The sequence below is a fragment of the Mauremys reevesii genome, linkage group 6 (assembly GCF_016161935.1).
Source record: "Mauremys reevesii isolate NIE-2019 linkage group 6, ASM1616193v1, whole genome shotgun sequence".
NCBI classification, from domain to species: Eukaryota; Metazoa; Chordata; order Testudines; family Geoemydidae; genus Mauremys; species Mauremys reevesii.
In genome coordinates, this window is record NC_052628.1 from 37,099,958 (window position 1) to 37,120,637 (window position 20,680).

The 20,680-nt window shown below is 38.9% G+C and overlaps 1 long non-coding RNA gene across 1 annotated transcript; it reads left to right on the top strand.

Moving 5' to 3' along the window:
- The first annotated feature begins 1,499 nt into the window (after nucleotides 1-1,499).
- LOC120407805 lies at nucleotides 1,500-11,878 on the top strand. The gene is made up of 3 exons (XR_005600266.1): nucleotides 1,500-1,672; nucleotides 11,041-11,179; nucleotides 11,653-11,878. It is a non-coding gene; the product is annotated as an uncharacterized LOC120407805 (long non-coding RNA).
- The last annotated feature ends 8,802 nt before the right edge of the window (nucleotides 11,879-20,680 follow it).

The following is a 20,680-nucleotide window of genomic DNA, read 5'->3' on the forward strand; positions in this document are numbered from 1 at the left end:
ATGGGCATATGAGTATAATATTAAATACTTTTACATATAAGGATTTCTATCCAACGATCTCAAAGCACTTTACATACTATTAACTAAACCTCCACAGAGAGGTGGATATTATTCTGTGCATTTTACAGACAGATAAATGGATGCACAGAGAGGAAGCATCATTAATGTTTTTCTCCAAGAGGGAATTATTTTTATTCCATTATTATTATTTATTATTTATTACTCATTGGGTGAAAAGGTGAAGTCACTACTCAGTTTTTACTGTGACAAAACTCCCAGTCTTTGAATTGAAATACTGGATAATGGCACAGATTTTTTTTAATTAAATGCTTACAATAATTGTCAATCTTTTCACACATTGGCTCCCAGCATAGCTCCGTGTAACAAGAAATACAACTCTTTCATGGTAAATAAAAGGTGCAATATCTAGAATATCTTAAGCATGAAAAAAGAGAGAATTTCTTTAACAATAGCCAACAAGAAATAGAGCAAGAAAGAATAGCCTATGATGGGCCAAATTCTGATCTCTCCTGCATCCATGCAGAAGGGGAAGAGATATTAAGGAAGCCCTGACTAAAAGGCGTGCCCCATCAGAACCATTGCCCTTAGGAGAGGTACTCGTATTCTACGTGGAAGCTCATATCCACCATTTTCTATGAATCAGGTGGTGGAGGACTGGAAAGGGGCATGACCTTAAGGAAAATAGTTCTGGTATGTTCCTTACTGGTGCCTAGCATGCCAGTCTTCCAAATTATAGAAACAGTATGCTTAATAGTCAGCACAGGAAACCAGGGTCACTTGTCTCCTATCCAGTTGGTCTGTTAATGGAGAGAGTAAAGAGGTAAAGAACATCTCCACTGGGGTAAGAAGCAGGTGGTAGAATCCTGTGATGCTGGCTGGGAAGATTGGGGATATCAATCTGTCTCTAAGCCCCTTTGCCTGCTAAGCTGCAGATGTCCTTGTTCTGCCTCCAGCAAATGCACTAAATCTGGGAATTGTCTCTATGTACCCAACAGGTGGGTGCATTTCTGTGCCTACATTAACAAGAAGGGCATTATGTAATGACAGCAGCTGCTCCATAGCCCAGGGTTCAACTGAGTTTTCATTATAAGCTCACTTTTACCTCTTGCACTCCACAAATGTAGTGATATTGATTTTAACATAGGTTCTATGTAAACTATCAATCTACAAAATTTGAGAAGAATGTTAAGGGACTAGACCAGAAAAATTGAATATGGTTTCCTGAAATGAAACTAAAAAATAGAAGTGTTCAAGAAAGCAAAAAGAAGAAATATAAAGGCTCATTTACTGGACTTTTCCAGCTGAGATCTAGTGTCCTGGACAAAACTTTTGGTTGATTAAAGTCCAGTTTCAAAAGTTGTTAGCTGAATAGGACATTGACTACAGCAAGCTTATTACAGGATGTCAAATGACTGCAGGAAACCTAAGCTTTCATTTTATAAAAAGTAAATCTGTTTACCTTTCCCCTGCACAGACAGGCCTCAGAATGTAAACTGGTCACTTGGGAGGCTCATTGATGGAGAAGGAAGAATTTTTACACCAAAAGGTTCAGAAGTCCTTTCTAACATTTCTACAGGCTACATCTATACTCATCTTGGAGCCACTTCTCCTCTCACTGAAGTCAATAGAGTCACAGTGGCATACAATTGGGGTGAGTGAAAGGAGAATAACTGCATTTATTTTTTTGATTCGTAAACCAATATGGCAGCAGGATTGAAACTTGTTTGCAATATATTGTGCCCTCATATTGCTAATATCATGAACAATGTCACTTTTATAAAGATAACTAGTGCAGGCTTAGAAATGACAATTGTAAAAGAAGTTAATTTTCAAATACTTTGCATAGTAACGTGTCTTACACTCCAAACTAGCAGGCTGAACAAAATGGGCACAGCTTTCTTGTTAAGTACTTGTACACATTATAATACACAGGGCTGGCGCTTCCATTAGGCGACCCTAGGTGGTCGCCTAGGGCGCCAGGATTCAGGGGGCGGCATTTTGTGCGCTCCCCACGGGGCGCACGGGAGCTTCCGGTTCCGCTCCCGTTGCACCGCCGAAGAAGGACCCTCTGCCAACGTGCTGCGGAAAACAGCGGCAGGCAATTGAGCAGCTCAATGACTGCCGCTGTTGCCTGCGGCATTTTGGTGGAGGGTCCTTCTTCGGCGGTGCGATGGGAGTGGAACCGGAAGCTCCCGCACGCTCCGTGGGGAGCGCACAAAATGCCACCCTCTGAATTCTGCCTAGGGCGCCAGAAACTCTGGCGCCGCTCCTGATAATACATATTGCTGTTTAGTGAAACAAATCCATTAATTTGATAACATTCATTAATATAAAATAACAGTATATAGCACATTCACTTGCTTGTTGCCTCATATTTGCTAAATGGCATCAATAAAGAATGAATCATGCCTGACACATTTTTGGTATCTCATATTACACATTTCTAGAATTTAGGGAATGCTTGATGAGGGATGAAGTTTTTTGGCATATCACCTCTTTCCCATATGTATTATTCTTGGATCTGTCACAAAATATGCAGAGGGACTTTCCCATTTTCTTATGACCATCCTTTCCTTGGGTTTTTCAACTTTTGTTTTGGATGCAATATGCTACTTTACAATATCCTACCCAAATATGTTTCCTATTCAGCTCCCATTCTTAGCGAAGAGAAGTAAAATATACTGTATGACAAAATCTGCCAATTCTAATGGATTCAGCCAACATTTAAACATATGGACTATCTAGTCTTCATTATTCAGTTTACTTTTCATTAATTCCCAAAGCACTTTTAAGTATACTCCTTTTCTATGTCCAGTCCTAATTTATTACCATTTTCTACAGCACTACCCTTTTACCCTTGAAGTTAATTACAAAACTCTCATAAATTTGAATAGTAGCAGAAGAAAGAGGCCCTAAATGAATGATTCTATCATTGAGATATTATTTACTTCTTTAAGGGCCTGATCCTGGGAGGTACTTAGTGTCTTCTATCAGGGTGCTGCACGTCACTTTCCACTGATTTCAGTGGGAGTTGAGGGCATTCAGTAGCTTGCAATACTGGATTCAAAAGGAAAATGAAATAATTGGGGGTAAAGTATAAAACCCAAATGAATACCTTTTTTGGTAGCTGTATATTTAACACACACACACACACACACACACACACACACACACACACACACACACACACACACACACACACACACACACAAAACCTAAACTCTGTAGAAATTATACCTTTTCAGCTACGCCAACTTTTTCAAAAGTTTAGACATATTTTTATACTGAGAAATGTTTGCCACATTCTCTTCATGCTCATAAGGTCGTGACTAAGATAAATAGATTTTAGAGAAACATTAAAGTGGGTGTATGTGGGAGGAATTTCATATTACTTGCTCATTTATTAACAGATAGAATTTTATAGTCTTGTTGAAGTTTGTGCTTGATTCCTTTAAAGGGAATATGACAAAGGTTGCAATAGAATATATATATATTTTTATAGAATGGCACAATTTAAATTTGGTATGGAATGGAATTTATGATGGAAACCTATTGCATAATGTCTAAAGCAGACAACTTAAAATCCTAACAATTAAAAACATCCCAAAGTAATAGGTGTTCAGACAGGACTCCTATTACTGCTATGTAAATTAAATTAAAAGGCCGAGGGCTTGACTCAACTCCTAATACGGTCAGTGGAAAAACTCCCACTGAGTTCAATGGGAGTTGGATCAGGCACCAAATCCTGAAGTCTTTACTCAGAAGTTTCTCAATCCTTACTCCGACAAGACTCTGATAGGGCCAAATCCTGAGAGGTGCTGAGCCTCTGCTACTCCCATTATCTTAAATGTGGTTGTTTCAGATATTGGGGGTTGAATTAAAACAGTTGCTTGTTTGGTATTTGGGTTGGAAGTCAATGGAAGTTGCAGGGCCTGAGAATCTGGCCAAGTGTGGGTTTTGATTGAGTAAAGACTAAAGACTGCATGACTGACCCAGAATGTTTAAGAGCCATTTTATACTAGGGCAATCTTCTACTGGCAATTACATACACCCTGTTACCTGCCAATTACTTTTCCTATCCATTGCTAATTTAAAAAAAAAATTGAATTGAAATAGAGGCTTGCTCCTTTTTATCCAGAGGTGGTAGGATGAAAGCAGGCAAAGTGGGCATTGTACCAACCTCACAGTGAGAAAAAGGGTAAGTAACAAAAGAAAAGGGACCTGACCCCCAAAATTATCATGGGACATATCCAGACTGGGTACATGGATGCAACTCAGATTTGCAAACCCACTCCCATATTTATTATCATTATTATTATTTATTTATTGTTTTATAGCACCCAAAAGTTTGCTGTCACTTCAGAGAAGACAGTTTTCTTCCTTATGGATGTGATGGGCAGTACATGTGCCATGTAATGTACACAAGGAAGGGGGAAGGGGTCATGGGAGGACAGGGTTCACAAAAAAGGGTGTATGCACTTAGTTTAGGTAGATGCATTTATCTGTGGTTACTTCCACCCCCATCTATTTGTGTGTGTGTGTGTATTTTTCATAGGTGATATTGCAGAAATATGTTTGAGATGAGAGTGGAAGTTATATGAATAGATTTTGGAAGGTCATTCCAAGCATAAGGGGTAGCATGGGAAAAAACATTGAGAGATTTGTATGAAAAGGAGACAAGAGCCATTGAGGGTGCCATCATAGGTAGAATAGAGAGAATGAAGGGGAAAACTGAAGGAGACCAGGACAAAGACTTAGGCCTTGTCTACATGGGAAAGTTTTACCAGTTACATACATGTAAACTCTCTTATTCTGGTATGAGAATGGCTTTTTTCATTTTTACTTCAGCCCCTTTCCAAGTGACATTAACTAAATGGTAAAATGAAAAAGGCCCTCATTCCAGACTACGGGCTATCTAACTATATTACTTTAAATTCATACCTTATGTTATACTAGAAAATTTTTTCCCATGTAGACAAGGCTTAAGCAGGGACTGTGTGACATAGAACCTTGGCAAGTTTGAATGGAGGACAAGTCTGGATGGAGTCAGTAATTCTAGAGTGTAGGTGACATGACTGAAACGTCTAGGCAAGAAAGATTTTTTTTTCTAGTGTCATGGCATGGAACAGAGCAGGGAGAGGTTGGTAATATAAAGATGGAGCAATGGAGACTGCAGCGGGCAAGCAGTGCAGAGTGAGGATCAGTGATTTAGGTGTAGGGATAGGAGTCGTCCTATTGTAGAGACATTGTGAAGGAAAAAGTGACAGAACTTGGTCACAGCCTGAATATGGTGGGAGAAAAATAGACAGGAGTCAAAGATGATCCCCAGTTTGAGGGAAGATGGAGTGTTGTCAACAGCAATGAAAAACAGGATAATGGAGAGGGCTTGGGAAGAAAGACTGGGAGGTTTCATATGTCACCATCCTCTACTGGCTTCATCCCATCTTCCCCTCTCACTTCATCCTGCAGTGAAATGATAATGCTGGATTTGTTACATCTCCCTCTGTTTCTTAGCAATAAACTGGATGTCACAACTGCAGGATTATGACTTTGTTAGAGGATGAAATCAGGGAGAAAGTATTTATTGAAGACCAAACACTGAAACAATTACAAAAGCGATAATAACAATAGTAATAATATAAAGACTCTACAAGTAAATTGCAATTATATACATGGGATCTCTCTTAAATTTTGTTCCAGTATGATACATGCCCTCCCTTCCCCCAACCCCACTCCTTTAAGTTATCTTGTTTACAGAATAGTTCCCTTTGGTAGCTTCAGTGACTAAAACATTAGTACTTGGCATAAAACTGGGAGTTACACCCTTTTGTATGACTGCTGGTAGGGTCCTTTACAAGACAAGTCCCTGGTGCACTGTAGAGTACATTAATCTTTATTTCCTAGCTGCCTGGTCTTATTAACCCTGCTCTTTCCCCCATGTGTGCCAGATGATATTTGGCTGAAATGGGAGATAGGTGTGTTGTTTCCAGATGCTAAGCTCACTGGGCACAGAAGGCTAGAGAAGGTAAAACAGCTGACTGATGACAGTGGGCCTGCTCCTGCTCCCACTGATCCAGACTGTATCTGGGTCTCAAGTGGGTCTGCAGGGGAAGAATTCAAGGACTTGTCCTGCATTTACACCCCCCGCTCCCGCCGCCACACATCTAATAGTCCTTATGCACAACAGGGGAGCACAGAGACTGCTCCTTGCAGGTGCAAATCACCCCCAAAGTAGTTGGGTAGAGCCTTGAAAATGATGGTGTCATGGCTGGGCCCAATCTCACTAGCCCATGGAACACCCTGTGTGGACCAGAGAAGCAGGCCACACCATAAAAGGAGACAGTGCAACCATGAGCTGTCTGGGCCAGGGACTGTCATTGTGTTCTTTGTAGAGTGACTTCTAAAATGGGGCCCTACTCCATGCTCATGCTCCCTAGACATACTATAATAGAAATAGTAACCATAAATAATAGCAGCACTGCCTTCAGGCTCAATATCCCTGCAGCAAGACCAGTACAAGCCTATGAAGTACTGCAGCATGTTAGACAGTCGGTTACAAGTCCAAGGAGGCAGGTGGCTATGGGTTCCAGGAAGTAGATTCCCAACCTCTTAGGGGTTTTGTTGTAATTTGTTTGCTTAGTTTTGTTAATTAGAAAGACACTATTTTTATGTTCACAAATTGTACTGAACTATTTTCGACATAAAGGTATGAAAAGCAGGGAATAAAGAAAACAAGCAGCCGCTAGTTTATTGTACCCTGGCTCTCCCAGTATCTACGGAGTACTTCTCATTCAGCAAAGTTTTAAACCCTCATGTTTAGATTTTCAATAACACATTCATTTCAAATGCAGACATAGTGTTTTGAAGGGCACTTTGTAATGGTTTTATCCAGAGTCAGATTATTTGTAATCCAGGGGGAAAGCATGCATTCTTTGCAAGGCAAGTAGAAAACATATCTGAGCACAAATCAAAAGAATGATTACGGCACGCACGCTCTGTACCCATTACTGAATCCCCAAGGCTCTTTCTGTTTGTTTAGGCGCTTTTTCTTCTGATGCCTCTGGTTGGACTGGGCGTAAACTCAGCAATGAATAAGAATGGTTAAAATGGATAACATAAAAAGATGTGACATTCTTGAAGGATCCCATGTTTCAAACTTACATTCAAGTGAAAGCTACTAAAGGAACACCTCCCAATGGTCTCAAGTAGATCTTTCTTCAATACATCAGAGGTTTGCATATCCATCTGTCATAGGGCACACTTCTGATCTCATTTCAATCCCAAACAAGCTCACATTCACTTGGTAATGAAAAATGGCATTTGCACAAAGTGGAAAGAAAAAGCATTGTTTCTACCGCACATTATGTTTTACACTGCTCATGAGACGACGTTTCATATCCCATAAAAAACATTATCTGTAACTTACTGTGCATGCCAGAAAAAAAGCAACATTGTATCTTTAAAAGAGATGTCTTGTTTCTGAAAACACTTTATCTCTCACATTTCCCTACCCACAAAGTAACCTGTGTTTATAAGCAAATCCACTCAACCCCTTAATAATGACCTAGAGTAAACATCTGACATACGCTGCTTTCAAGCTCCTCTTTGTTTAGGCATGAATTGTTCATTTTTATGTCTTTTGTATACTGCCTGAAGGAAAGACAAATGATACAAAGGATGTTTTACATTATCAATGGTGGCAGAGGTTATGCCTGTGTTTATCTGATCCTCTTTTACTGCGTTACAAATGGTAAGATAAACGGCATGGCATACAATGGTCATTAATTTTAGCACACATTTTCACATTTTTTTAATTTAAAAGGTATTAGATATAAGATACTCAGTTTGTCAGGGTTTCTAATCATTTGCAAAATCTGTGGCAATCTCATTCGATAGAGCACATTTATTTTCAATATAAGTATGCAGCTAATTTTAAAATGCAAGTTCCCTTTTTGTTTGCATTAGAAAGGCAACTGTTTCCTAGTACGAGCTGTTGTCCAGTTTCATAATTAAATGGATTTCACTAGAACTAGTCCTTTCATGTGGAGGATCTATCCTATGGTTAGCCTTATTTGATGACATGGGTCCTGCCAATGCCAAACAAAACAACAAACCCCTGAAATGTGAGGCAGCATAGAAAAAAAGAGTATGGTGAAGAAACTTCTTCTTTAAACATTTCTTTAAAATACAAACACACACATGTATACCCTTCCAAGATGTCCACAACTGAGAGTCTTGCGACAGTGCAATAAAATCAATAGAGAACCCCTGGGGTCGGGCACGAGGGGGAATTACACCTACAGGATAGTGTTATTTTTCTTCTGGACTCAGTGCTTAATTTGTAATGAAAATGGTGCCGGGGCTTAAGGAATTTTTTTAGTTTCATAACTGACGTGGTAATCCCAGAGGTGCCAGGGCTATGAACTGCCAAGCCTAGGTGCCCCGGGGTTTAGCCTTGGCAAGGCCTGGCACCAATTAAACACTGTCTGAGCTTCTTAGGATTTGCTTGATCCTTGACAGGACTCCTTGGCAGTTAAACTACCTACTTTATCTAAAAGTAATTGAAGTTCATATCTATATTGCACAAATCCATTAATATAATATTATAATATGCTTTTCATCTCAAGATCATGCTGACAGCAGCCAGTTTGCAGACTTTTCCAAGCAAAGGCCCAAATAAATTAGTGCAGCAGAGTTGGAACCTTTGGTCAACACCACCCTGTGAGCCTACATATAGGCAGAACTAGTAGCGAGGCCTATACATAAGGTTACCTAATACTTTCCATTATAAGCCCATTTTCAGTTGCTCATTACTTTGCCAAACTTTTATGGCTTAGGCTGAAAATTTCCATGCTTTCTCTAGTGCCTTAAAAAATCTTAAGTTTCAGCCAAAACAGTTCAGCCAATTCTGAGAATGAGGTTAAGGAAAAACAGATAGTTTTGCCAATATTAACTTTTGTAAGGAGCTCTAGCAACTCCAGGAGCCGGACCTTGACATTTGGTCAGACAGATACCTTTCCTCTACCCATGAAAAGCCAGCCAGATCCACTCATTTGTAAGTCACTACAAAATCACAATTTGCACATGCTTGCTAGAAGCATGCTGCTAAAATCTCCGAACATTCCATCTGCACTGAGAAGTCTCCAGTCCCACAGAGTGCCCTACATGTCAATGGCACTAAACATTGCCTAGGGAGAGAGCTGGAGCTCCGGACATGGGGATGGCGTAATCACAGCTGGTGTTGTATTCCAGCTCCTTTAGCCGAGGGGAAGATGTGCTGGGTGCTGAGAGATCATTAGTTCTAGTGACAACTTTTTCACTAACTGGTGTTAAGAATTCTGTGCACTTCCTAGCCTTTGTTATTAAGCAAGGCCTCATACACCTGCCATTACATATGGGGTAACTGAAAAGGTCCCTTCTGACAGAAGTGACTATAACCGAGCTGCCAGGTTTTGTGCAGAATAGAAGGTGCAGCCTTTTGACATTTAGTCCTGTTTTCCTCATGTCTTTTGGTTCCTCTAGCTAAGAAACCATAGCCCCACAAATTCTGAACTTCACACATTCTCTTAACATCTCAGAGATTGTCCACTGTTTAACTTTTAAAGTGAAAGACTTCTAGAGTGATTGCCCTTATTCGGGATAACTTCACTGAGTTTCACAATGATTTATACGGGGATCTATCAACTACTTCTGTTTTCAACACAAAAACAAAGCTGAAAATCATTGTTTCCCTCTTCCATCAAAATATTGTGTTCACTGACTGGTTTTGACTAACTCTGTCCCTGGCATATGCTCTGTACACTCTGGGGAGCCAGAGGGGCAGGCTGAGCAGAAGTGGGGATGGAGGCATGGGCTTTGTGGGACAAATGGGATGCACATTGGTAGTGGCTCTATGTAGGCTGTGGGTGGTAGAGGAGAAGTAGTTGAGAATGAGAAGAGAAGCTGTTGAGTGAAGTGGAGACAGAGTTTTGAATGACTTAGCAGCATATTTCCTTGCTTTTTATAGTTTGTATTGACAGGATAAGCAGTCCAGCCAACTTAACTCAACATGAAAGATTTGCTCTGTGAGATGATATAAGGAGATCTATTAATTTCCTACCCTGACAAAGGAGCAGGACATTGGATTACCTTGGGCTATGCTTTTTTGAAGATCTCATGCAGTAGTTAGAAGCTGTAATCCTGGCTGTAATCAAACCTTGTAGCTTCCAGATCATTCACCTCTCTCCATGCCACACTGACCCTTGCCAGTCCTGCTGTAGTACTGTTTGGGAAGAGGGATCACAATCACCTACTTGCATGATCTATAAAGCAAAGCCATTAATATTTTTCTCCTCACTTTTTTATTGTGTGTGTGTGTTTCACTACATCTTACAAAGGGCATCATACTAATCAGTTTCCATGCTGATAGACAGCCATAGTAACAAACCAGTAAAGGAAGTGGTAAAGTGGAAGACTTTCTTCTGTATTTCCTTGTTTTGGGAGGAGGGAGTGGTGGGAGAGAAAGGAAGGAGAATGAGAGAGAACCGTCATTTTACTGTAAAATACTTGTCTATTTCTTAAAGGAAAATGTATAGAATTTATAAGGCCAAATGAAGAGGCACATATATAGCCCATGGCTATGCTTACCACAAAGAGCCAGATTAGAGCTGTCCCATGAACCCATATAGGGGAACAAGGGAAGGTTAGGCTCCCCTTACTCCCATGTGCTGACTATGCACACCAGGGGTAGCAGCATGGACGCAACAGCAGCCTCAGTGGAGTTGCTGTGTCCACCTTCCATCCCTCTGTTTGTGTTGATAGGGACTCGGTGGGAGGGGATGGGGAATGGAAGTCTTTCCATTGACTTCAATAGGCTTTGCATCGTGGCCTACAAGAACACCTCATAGGATCAGAGCCTAATTGTCCTGGGGCTTTCTGGGCAAATATAGTGGCATGACTGAACTTTGCATAACTAGTCCTTTTCCTTTCCTCCTCTTGGACTTCTGGACTCAAGATATTTTCTTTTCCTTTATATTGCAGGTTGAAATATTATTAACTATTTCAGATGGAGAATACCATGTAAGAACATGTAGAAAATAAATTAAGAAGAGAGGATCGCTTTAATGTAAAAATGGCCTGATAAAATAGCGTATTAATGGATTTGTGCACCAATCAAAAGGTAGAATTGTATGACATTAAATGTGTATGAACATGCTACATGTATTTATGATTGTGTGTGATTGCTAAGTGAAGTCGGAAGGGATTGCTCAGCATTAACAGGAAAAGAGACCAGAAATTCCTCTGGTAACATCCCGCATAAGTGAAAGCTTAAAAGTTAAAGCTGCTCAGAGTTGGCTTTAATATATGCAACTATATTTTTCCATTTTTTAATTATTACTTTTTAAAATAGAGAGATCACAACATATGTAATGGTTCTAGGTCTGGCTAGTTTCTCTCCTTTTAACTCAGATGTGAAAATTACATACATTCCTGAGCTACAGAGTGTAAGGAAACAATGACTAACTCTCACAACTCTAAAATAAACTCTCAACTTTCCAAGTGACCAGAATAGAAATAGAATTTAAACTCAATATATAAAATTATGACAAATATGAAACCACCTCTTATTTTGCCCTCCTCTTTCTCCTGTAGGAGCTCAGTCCTGCAGAGCGCTGAGCACGTGGTACTTGATCCAATCAAACACCTAAATCACATGCTTCACTTCAAGCAAGTATGCAGTCCCATCGAAATGGGTGACAGTGTCACCTGTGGCTGGGTAAAAGATGCAGGTGTCGTCCTGTTAGGGATATATGTATGATGGCAGATGTATGTAGTTTGTATCCACTTGTTTAATATTACAAAGAGATAATATTTATTGTCTTCCCTGCCAGACATGTTTTTAGGTTGATTTATTTAACTAAGTCACTGAAATTATAAAAATCAGGTAAATCTTGAATCACTCTTTTTCTTCTTACTGTTTAGCAGCATCACTGGAAATCACTGGTTATAGACTCTTCAAAATGTCTAGATCATAAACTCAGCTAGCTTCTTTCATTATCCATCCATCCATCCATCAATCCTGGCAATGACACTGCAATGTGTCTAGTTTTTGTCCCACAGATTCTACTGTCCATGAAGGCTCTCTTCTGGAATTATTAATGGCCAACCACAACAATAAATTGAGTTCCAGTTGCACTTTTTTCTCTAGCACAATAATTGTAATCATTGTCACCCTAATAAACTATTTGGACAGGACAGAGCAGTGTAGCAAGGTAGAAAATCTCTTTGGAAAGAGAGACAGAGGCAGCCACTGGGTTTAACACAGAGTAACTCCACACCACCCTCACAGGGTGGGGGGCAGAAGGGCAGGCCTCTGGTAGGGCTCTAGCACTCAGTCAATGGCAGCCCCCTCTTGAAAGGGGACCATCATTTGTCAAGCCCAGTGCTCCTAATGAGCACCTGGATTGGCTGATGAGCAGTATGGTGCCACCTATGTAAGGTACTGCTGGATTAAAGCAGGCTAGCTGTATTGAGGCCATTGTAAAATATCCTCCTCCTTCCCCTGTAGTTTGATTATTGGTGGTGTATTATACTTTGGTTTTCTCGGGATGTTGTAGATGCAGCCAATGGTTCAAATGGATCATCTGACTCTGATGTAACAATGTGAGTGGTGTGGTTACTTAGTGATTTTAGAGCAATTGCATGGTTTAGATTGCATAGGTACCATTTCCTAAATTAGCATGGGTCTCAAATTTTATTTAAATGATGTTCTCTCACAGGACCACAACTTTGGGTGGGAGGGCTTGGCAAAGCAGTTTACGTTCCCTTCAGCAGGATAGTTATTGAGGAAATGCTGACTGGCTCTCCCAACCCTATTTTTGTTCATAGTATTTATTATGTTCAGGGCTTGTTTGTGACTATCATTCTCATAAGGTGGCAGACTAACAGTCTACAGAAGAGGTATAGCATAGCTAATGACAGTGCAGATTTCTTCCATGTTACCCTGCCAATGTGCCTCACCACTGAACCAGAGGGACTACTTCTAGAGATGACAGCATAGCTCAATTTTCATACACTGGATCAGAGGAGGCTGGTGACATCTGAAAATGGCTAAACAAAATTGACACACCAAGTTTTGCTCAGAGCCAGTTTACAGCAGAATATAAAGATGATTCTCTGTCTGACTCAAAATAGGGTAGGGAGCATATAAACTACAGCAGGCAATATGCAGTAAGAAGGGATATTAGCGGGGCTAAGAAGGAATATGAAGAGCAAAAAATTAAAGGTATAGAAACCAATAACAAGAAATTCTTTAAGTAAATCAGAGGTAGGAAGTCTGACAGAGAATTGGTGGCTCCATCTGTCACCAAGAAGAAAGCGGAGCAATTAAGGGAATTAAAAATGTTGCTGAGAAGTTAAATGATTTATCTGGATCAAACTTCACCATAGATGATAGGGAGATGGCTACCCAGACCTACTCTTTTCTAGTTATAACAAAGAGGCACTGTCAGAGATTGAAGTTTTGAAAAACAGTTGCTGGAACAAGATGATAAATTAGAAAGCAACATGTCTCCTGGTCTAAGTGGCATGCACCTAAGAGTTCAGAAGGAATTTAAGATTGCATATTTTTGCTAGCAGCTCAGTCACTTCAATCAGCTTTTATACTAGAGGACTAGAGAGCAGCAAATGTTTTCACCATTCAAACAGTGAGAGTGGTCTGGGCAGGCCAATAAGCCTCTCTTTTGTACCTTTTCAAATTGATTGAGATAATTTCTCTTTGAATGTATCAATAAAATAGCAAATAAATGAGGACCAGTGACATAATTTATTTGATTTTCAGTAGACCTTTTAACAAAATCCCTCATAACAGGCTACTAAAGAAACTAAGTAGTCATAAAGTCAGAGGCAAAGAACTGTCCTGGGTCAGAAACTGGCTAAGAGACAGAAAACAAAGAGTAGGAAATGATCAGTTTTCATTATGTCAAAAAGATAACAATTAAGCTGGTCAAAAAAATTTGACGGAATAGTTTCATGTTCAAAAATGCAGTTTCATCAACCTCTAAATGTTTTCTGGGAACTCGCTGATTTCAATGAAATTGTTGATGGGAAAAATTTGAAAGAAATAATTTTGACTTTATCATTTCATTTTGGTAAGGTAAAAATGTTTACTTTATCACTTTCAATCATAGACTTTAAGGTCAGAAGGGACCATCATGATCATCTAGTCTGACGTCCTGCACATTTCAGGTCACTAGAACCTCATCCACCCACCCTTGTAATAGGCCCCTAAACTCATTGTAGTTTGACATTTATATAATATTAAATAGTGTAATATTATATTTCTATGTATTTAATATAATAATAACATAAGATTTTAATATAATATAAAAGTCAAAATAAAATGAATAGAATGGTAAAGTCAAAAAGTGGTGTTTTTACTTTAACGAAATGTTTTGATGGTGTCAAATCAAAATTTTTCAGATTCTTCATTCTTCAGGGACCTTCAAAATGTTGCCTTTTCATTCTGATTCAGAACAAACTTTCCCCCCAAAATACTGGAATTTTTCACAGAACAGAAATTCCATTTTCTGACCAGCTGTTAGCAATGGAATGTCACAAAGTTACATTATTAGGAGCAGTGCTGTTTAATCTATTTATTAACTAATCCATAAAGGGGCATGAGCAGTGGCATGACAACTTTTTCAGATGATCCAAAATTATTTATATTAGTTAAAACAAGAGAAGACGGAGGAACTTCAGAGGGGCCTAATGAAGGAAGATGAAAGGACAATATTTTGGCAGATGAAATTCAACATTGACAAATAAAAAATAACGCATGTAGGAGAGAACAGCCTGAACTACTCAGACACGTCAGTGGATTCTAAATTAACTATATAATCTCAAGAAAAATACCTGTGGTAAAATTTTCAAAACTGCTTAAGCAAACTGAGAACCCAAATCCCATTTTTAAAAGTGCCAAAGTCACTTCAGTTGTGTCTACACTGCAGCTGGAAGCATGCCTCACAGCCTGGGTAAACAGACCTATGCTAGCTCAGCTTGAGCCATGTGCTAAAAAAGCTGCCAGAGTCCATGCCTGCCAATCTCCTGGGTCTGAGGTCTGGTGGCTAGCCTGAGCCACTGCCAGTGTCACAACATCCATACTGCTATTTTGAGCACACTAGCTCAAGTGGAGCTAGTGAGAGTCTGTCTACCCAGGCTGGGAGGTATGCTCCCAGCTGCAGCGTAGATGTACGCTTTTGAAAATTTTACCTTTGGGCATTATTGTGGACAGATCAATGAAGACCTCAGCTCAGTGTACAGCAGCAGTTAAAAAAGCAAACAAAATGTTAGGGTCCATAAGGAATGGAGAATAATATGGACAATATGACAATGCCATTATATAATCCAATGGCAAGCCTTGAGTTGGAACAGTTTTCAGTTCTGATAACCCCATCTCAAAAAGGGTATAACAGAAATAGAGGGAATTCAGAGACTGGTGACAAGAAGGATCAGTGGCATGAAAAAGCGCTAGTATAATATAAACAGAGATTGGAAACACTGGGAGTGTTTACCTTAGAGAGGAAATGAATAAGGGGTGATGAATAAAAGGGTGCATGATAGAAGTATGCAAAATAATAATGGTGTAGAGAAGGTATAGCAGGGACTTCTATACATCCTGTGTCATCATAGAGAAATAAAGGGACATTTAATTAAATTGAAGGTGTCGAATTCAAACCTGAAGGAAATACATTTTACACAGCATATAAATAGACCACACGATATCACTGAGTCAGGTTTATCAGCACTGAAAAAGGAATTAGAAATGTAAATGGCTAAGAAGACTATTCAAAGCTATAATAGCAAACATTAAAATAAAATCAAGGGCCCTGGAACGATATAAATTCTCAATCATTAGGGTAGAAGCTTAGAATCATAGAATATCAGGGTTGGAAGGGACCTCAGGAGGGTATAAGCTAGCTTTTAACTAATAGGAGTTAGGATGAATATTTTCATAGATTCCAAAGCCAAAATGGACCATTGTGATTATTTAGTCTGATCTCTTGCAAAATACAAGCCATTGAACTTCTCAAAATAATTCCTAGCGCATATCTTTCAGAAAAATTTCCAGTCATGGTGAGAAATCCACCACAACTCTTGGTAAAGTGTTTCAATGGTTAATTACCCTCACTGTCAAAAATTTCCAGCCTGAATTAGTCGAATTTCAAATTCCAGCCATTGGATCATGCTGTACATTTCTGTGATAGATTAAAGAGCCTACTATTAAATATTTGTTCCCCATGTTTATATTTGTAGACTGTAAACATGTCACACCTTAACTTTCTTTAAGCTAAATAGATTGAGCTCTTTGAGTTTATCACTAAAAAGCAATTTTTTTAATCCTTTAATCATTCCCATGGCTCTTCTCTGAACTCTCTCCAATTTATCCACATCCTTGTTGAATTCTGGGCACCAGAACAGGTCACAGTATTCCAGCAGCAGTCACATCGGTACTAAATACAGAGGAAAAATAACCTCTCTACTCCTACTTGCGATTTCCCTCTTTATGCAGCCCAGGATTGCATTAGCTTTTTTGGCCACAGCATCACACGAGGAGCTCATGTTCAGCTGATTATCCACAACAACCCCTTCCCCCCCACAATACTTTTTCAATCACTGCTTCCCAGGATAGAGTCCCCCTCATCCTATAAGTATGGCCTATATTCTTTATTCCTAAAGCATGGTTTAAAATAAATTGTTTTTAAAGTCTTTACAAATGGTTAGGGATTTTTAAAAAAAAATATTTTAAGTCTTTAAAAACAATTTGTTATTTCGGTCATTCTTAGTCTTGTGGAAAATACCTATAAAATTTAACAGACAATGATAACCTCACTATATAATTTTAAATCAACTTATAGAATTCTACTAAGAGAATGATATCCTGTATGTAAAATTCTATAAGCTGGTTTAAAAATTATATAGTGGGGGTTATTATTCTCTATTAAATTCTACAGGTATTTTTCATAAGTTTAAGAATCAAGAGTACTAACCTCATTGTATAGGTTGGTTTTAAAATTCTAGAGTAAGGATATTATTCTGTACATACATTCTATGATTGAGATCCTGATCCCTGCTCTGGCCCATTACATTTCTGCATAAAAGGGCTAGAGCAGCATAAAGGAGCCTTAAAGGCCGACATTCCTGCCAGAAGAGGATTCTACCCTCATAGGCACTGAAGAGATAGTCATAAGTTTGACTCGTAAGGATCCTGTTGCAAACCCTGGAATAGGGGACATGTTAGGGCTGGGAGTGGAAGGGGAATACTGGGTATGCTGCACAATTTCTGGGCTGCTGTAATTTAGAAAGGTCCTGAGGGCTGTCTAAATCACATTGGTGGAGCTCCAGGTCCTGTAAGATGCAAAGCTACCTTTCCCTCCACTCACCGGCATTGTGAATTCTAAGAGGCATAGCCCCAAAGGTGCAGGACAGAATCTCACCCAACTATTTCCTACAACTGTAAGAATGTTTTAAACAAATTGTTTTTCAGGGCTTAAAAATAATAAAAACTAATTTAAACCTCCATGATTCTGTATAACCAAAACCACTCTCACAAGGCTCAGTGGAAAGGGTTTCTGGCAAAATAATACCCCATGGGCAGCCAGGCGTCGCTTCGCCCTGCTCAGTGGCATTGCCTTTTGACTCACCTTTGATCTTTGAGTCTCTGCAGTTCTATGTTTTTTGGAAATAAGCACCCCTGCTTCATGATGTCTCTCTAGCTAACGGTATCTGTTTGTGTGTTTGTTTAAGTAAAATGAGCTGGTCTGCAAATGACCATCTATATCTTGTGTAAATTTAGATACAGCTTTGAGGCCTGCTGATGTCCCAAACCACTGTTCACCAATTCCAATTTTTCATTATGAATTAGAAATAAACTCCACAGCCTTCCTGCTATGCAAAAAAATCTTCTGCACTGCTGCATAAGGAGGGTTGTCTTTTTTTTTGCTTTGAGTATGCAGTAGATCCCCTAGTGTTTTAAGTGAAACTGCCTATTTTTAACACAATATGAAATTATCTGAATATAAATACATTCTGTGTGGCACTTTGTGGCAGTATTTTACTTAAAATATTGTAATAATTAGAATAGACAACAATGGAAAACCTATTAATTCTGTACTATATTATCTTCCAATTTGCTTGTAGCAGAGGTTGATACAGAATGGGTCACATCTGCTGTATTATGTAGGGTTTTGTTTGATATATAGTACTGTATTATACACATATTCAAAACCGTATTAACAGTAAAGCGTGAAATAGCTTACTCCTAAAAATATTCATGGCAGGATCCAGCCTTTCGCTCCTGAGCCAGCATATATGTCTGGATCAATGACCAGAACTGGCAGGGTTCTGTTGGAAAGAATCCATTATCAGTGTCTGTCACTCTGGATGCTTGTGCAGAGAAGCTGAACACAGGAAAAGCAGCTATCAAAATACCAATACAGTAAATCATTGGGAAAACTTTGATATGTTCAGTTTTCATCATGTTCTCCCTCTGTCATCACCTTATATTACAACTGAAAATTTTTTATAACAATGCTAAAAAATATTTTGCTAGAGCATAGGACCTTTCACATTGGAACACTGCCCGTGGAATCAATTTTCTTTATTCTTAACATGACCTTGGTATCAATTTTCCTCAGTATTCAATATTAGCTGCAAAATCTTGAACTCCTTAAGACTTTCACCCATCCCCCAGATACCCAGCACAAGGGACACTTGTATAAGGAAACTAAAGATTGGAAGGCTCTTGACAAAGAAAAATAGTAACTAGATAAACAGACCTGAATGTACTCAAGCTTACATGTGCCTCATTTACACAAAACGCCATTAGCCTGATCCTGTTTATTCAGAGTACAGCAGAGGCAACCTAGCTTGCATGTCTGAATAGGGTGCTTTAGATAATACAATGTATCCTCAGACATGCAAGACGTATTTCCATAATATATAAGGCAAAATATGTTGTATTTAATCCATCACCAGTGGGTTCACTGAGTGTAAAGATTGAATTTTTTTTCACATTCTTACATTATTGCCTACATTAATATTAGGCAGGGAAAGAAGTGAAAATGAAGTGCCATTTTCAGCATACAAGCTGAGGAAGACAAGCAACAAATAAAATACAAAATCATCTTGCTAGTCAAAACATAAAAATATATTTTAAATAAATCTGCATTGCAGAACCTCTCTCTCTGTTTCCTTGGAACTAAATCGACAAGCCTAAGCAACAAAGCCAGCTTGGAATCCTCATGTGATCAGGAAAGGGGCTCCACCTCAGATGATCTTTCTCTGAAGGATAAGAGACGGGAAGGAACAGAATAGGGCAATGAATGCCACAACCTTACACTAGTTGGTTGATTGATAGTTCTCCTCAGTTCAGAGGACTGATGATGACACAGTGCACAAGTGTTCTCCTTCCTTCCCTATCGTCTGTTAAACATATCGTTGTGGGGAAGATGCTCTTGTGCCTCTGGCAAGAGTTTAGACTGTCCTGGTGAGGGATGTTACAATGCAACCATGCAGAAGGAAGCATGGCCCTAAGAAAACATGATGCACACAGAGCTTCCACCATTCAGCAGAGCAGCCACAATCTGATGATCAGTGACTGACCTGACAGAACTTTACTGGAGGGAAGCCTGTAAACTGTGCTACATGCAGAATTGCCATAGGAGCTGAAGGCAAACAGAAATAAAATCAGTAATGGAAAAATGCTGGTAGTCTAACAGAAGAGTACTAGTCTCTCCCATTATATTACCTGAGATGGTCTAGACATTCAGTATGCCAGCAAATGTTTTAAATATTCTGGTCCAAACTAAAAACATCTGAGAGGGATTGTGTAATTGTCTTTAAGTAACTTGTAAGATTACAATGGATACACTACCACGTTATATATGCATGGAATACTTGGTCACCATACTATATATGTCCTTGGTTAAAATGGCCTCCTTCCTCTAGTAACCTTTTTTTTTCTCCCTGAAGCCATGCTATTTGTATGAACGGGCCACATACAGTAGGGATATTGGAGTGTCTTATTTTGGAATAATGTGAATGTTTTTTTTCCAATGACTTACAACTAGTAAGAAAAATCTATTATTAAATCTGGAAGGAAGATATTTATGCATGTGTTTTGGTCTCTGAAATAATGGCTCATATTAATATAGTCTTGTCTTCTGGTACTTGCTTCAATCCACAACTCTCACATAACATTATTTAACTTTTACCAAAATTGAAGTCAATTCTACAATTTTGGAGCCACTCAAAATGATCAATCAATAATCAAGAGAAAGTGTGTAGAAAATATTTTCAGTTGTGTTAAAAATGAAAACAATACATTTTTAAATGACTATATATTCCATTTGTAATGATATATGTAACTGTACAATTAATTGAAAATGCACAAGTATTCAGCTGTGAATCAGTATCTACAGTAATGAAGAACATTTCAGCTTGGAAGCTGTAGCAAAGAAAATAATTAACCATCTAAGCAATCATCTTTTAGTCCTGAAGCTAATGATTTAAAAAAAACTTCAAATGTATGATTGTTTAAACTTTTAAGTTATGCTTGTTTTTGCTGGCTTATTTAGGGTACACTTAAGGGAACTTCCTCCTCTGCAGAGAAGACTTTATG